We start from the raw sequence: 3,257 nt of genomic DNA, 5'->3' as shown, positions 1-3,257 counted from the left end.
GTCTCAGACATGTTTGTATTTTTAAAAAAAACGATTCCGACCGAGCATGGCTCTGACCACACTATCCCTTCATATGCTAAGAACATAGAAACAGGTGAACTCTACTTAACCTGCCCTGTGCCCTGCGAGGTCCTGATAGTCAATCATATCATTCACATATAGGCCTTAAGAAAAAATAATTGAAAACATTGTTTTAAAAAGAAAAAATCTTTTTACTATTACTAAAGTCATTGTTCTAAACTTTTTTAATTAATGTGGTTCATCTACCAATGAATATATCAATAAATTAATTAACGGCTTTAAATTAGTTTGTAATTAACAGTGTGTTTAAGAAAGAACAATATTTACCACCCCAAATCCTATTTTACAGCTCTACACCTAATGCAGTTTCTCCCCAATATAAAAAAAAAAACAAAACATAAAAATGAGTTATCAAACGTCACTATTCAGTCAAAGTTAAGCCATAGTTCTAAAACTTTAAAATTATTGTGGATTAAACTACCTATGAATAAATCAATAAATTAATTAACGTCTTTAAATAAATGTGTGATTAACAGTCTGTCTGCAATCAAAAATCGTTTTCTATCTAATTACTATTTTACAGCCCCCCATATACAGCAGTTTCCTTACAGTACCAAATCAGACAAACAAAATATTCAAACATGTCAACAAACTTGAGTTTTAGTAGTATACTAGACTACCCGTCATCCGTTGGATAACTGTGGGTTTCGGGGGTCATCCATAAAAAAACATCACGTCTGTCACTCAGAGGAGTAGCTACCCTTCCCGGCGCCCGGGGACAAACTTTTCGATTTAAATCCCCTCCCCCGCAAGATTTCGATTTGCAACCCCAACCCCCCCCCCCCCCCACAAACATGATGTGCACCCCCCCCCCCCCTCAAGATTTCGATTTGCAACCCCCCCCCTCAAACTTTCAACTTGCACCCCCCTCAACCTTTCAATTTATTTTTCCAACCCATTTTTTCGCCCCCTAAGGTCGGCGCCCGGGGACATATGTCCCCCCCCCCCCCGCCCCCCCCCCCCCGCTACGCTACTGCAGTGTCACTTATCGTCACAAAAAAACCAGACCCCACATTTAAAAAGATGTTTTTTTATATTTGAAAAACTCTACTAAACTCTACTTCACCTGCCCAGTGTCCCGCCAAGTCTCAGACATGTTTGAATTTTTAAAAAAAACCGTTCCGGCCGAGCATGGCTCTGACCACACTATCCCTTCATATGCAGTGAACATAGAAACAGTGAACCCTACTTCACCTGCCCTGTGCGCCGCGAGGTCCTGATAGTCAACCTTATCATTCACATAAGGGGCTTAAGAAAAAATAATTGAAAACATTGTAAAAAAAAAGTTCTATTAATTTCAATGACACTGACTTTAAAGTTTAGCCTTCATTCTCCAAAGCAAATTTTAAAATGCTTTTCTAAAATATCTAGCCCTTGCCACCTATACCATGTTTAAATAATGTGAACACCCGCCATTTTGCTCGTGGTAAACATGGCCTAAAAATGGTCGGAAGTAATGCGTCCGGTCCGGACGCCATATTGTTGTAAGCAGCCAACCACGCCTCCAAGTTAGTGAGTAATCCTACTATATCTAGATCTATAACCTAGATAAAAAAAATCTCATGTATTCTCGAATTAGATGATCATTGAAGCTAAACAAAGATTTATATAAAATAATTAAGGCCTGAAATAGATTCTAGATGTAGAATTTACATTAAGTCTAGATCTAGAATTTTCATTGAGTCTGGTGACCTAGATCTAGATCTAGATTCTAGATCTAGGCTAGATTCATAACTTTCCTTCGACAGCTGATCTTTAGATCTAGAGAAATTTATTGTAAAACTAAATGAAAAAAGACAGTTGAAAATTGATACAAGTGTTGGAACGTAATAAATACAGCAAACGGACGTATTGTTTAAGTTGTAGCCGGCAGAAAATTAGCTTTGTAACGCGTTAAACTTTTGAATGGGCCACAAAGTCTATGATGGAGTCCGCCATTTTTATTGTACCAAAAAGTAAACACATCAAGGGACGTCACTATTCCCACAAAGTTTAGTCAATGTTTTAACATTTTTAAAAAAATGTGGTTAATCTACCTATGAATAAATCAATAAATTAATTAACGTCTTTAAAAAAATTGTGATTAACAGTTTGTCTGCAATAAAAAATTATTCTCTACCTACATACTATTTTACAGCTCTCCATATAGAGTAGAACCATTCACAATAGTCAATCAGACAAAAAAATAAATATTCAAACATGTAAACAAAGTTGAGTTTTAGTAGTATATAGATAGATTGGAAAACTTTACTAATGTTAAGGAAGACGCTCACGCTTTTCTTTATAATTATTTAATAGTAGTCTATAATTTATTTTCTACTTTTTAGTGCATTATTACATATTACATAAAAACTTGTTATTAAAACGTTTTTTGTGAATTTTTTTTCAGTCTTTTACATGTTTTATTTACAGTAGAGTTACATGACTAAAAACCATTGCGCGCCTACTGAACGTGATGGCGCAGCTATTGAACGTGATGACGATGACGCGTGAAGTGTGGTTGGATAGACATGCCTACTAATTCGGTCCAAATTTTGATTAATTCACAAAAAATTAATTAGGCATCCAATTAAGTCAAAGTTAATTTCAGATTGCATTGTCTTCATGTCTTGACCCATGTGACAAATGTGAATCGTGTCGGTCAGGTAGAAGTGTCCGAATTTTTACTCCGGCGTTTCGATCTAGACAGACTGACGACTGACGACAGACTGACGAGGAAGTGAATTAAATAAAAGCTTGTTAAAAAATTCATTAAAAACGTTTTAATAACAAGCTGTTATGTTATAATGCACTAAGAAGTAGAAAATAAATCATAGACTACAATTTAAATAACTATAAAGAAAAGCATGGGCAGAGGCGGACCCAGGTTTTCGGTGTAGGGGGAGCGAAAATAGCAAAAAAAGGCGCCGAATTTGTAATATCTTCTATATAAGTATATATATATATATATATATATATATATATATATATATATATATATATATATATATATATAGATAGATATATATATATATATATATATATATATATATATATATATATATATATATATATATATATATATATATATATATATATAGATAGATAGATAGATATATATATATCACTACAACCAAAAACAATGAACGCAGCATAATCTGTTTCGTAACCCTTGTAAAAAAAACTACATTATAATT

Source organism: Physella acuta, unplaced genomic scaffold, assembly GCF_028476545.2.
Source record: "Physella acuta isolate Inbredline_101_S28 unplaced genomic scaffold, ASM2847654v3 ptg002352l, whole genome shotgun sequence".
Taxonomy (NCBI): domain Eukaryota; kingdom Metazoa; phylum Mollusca; class Gastropoda; family Physidae; genus Physella; species Physella acuta.
This window is presented reverse-complemented; position numbering follows the sequence as displayed.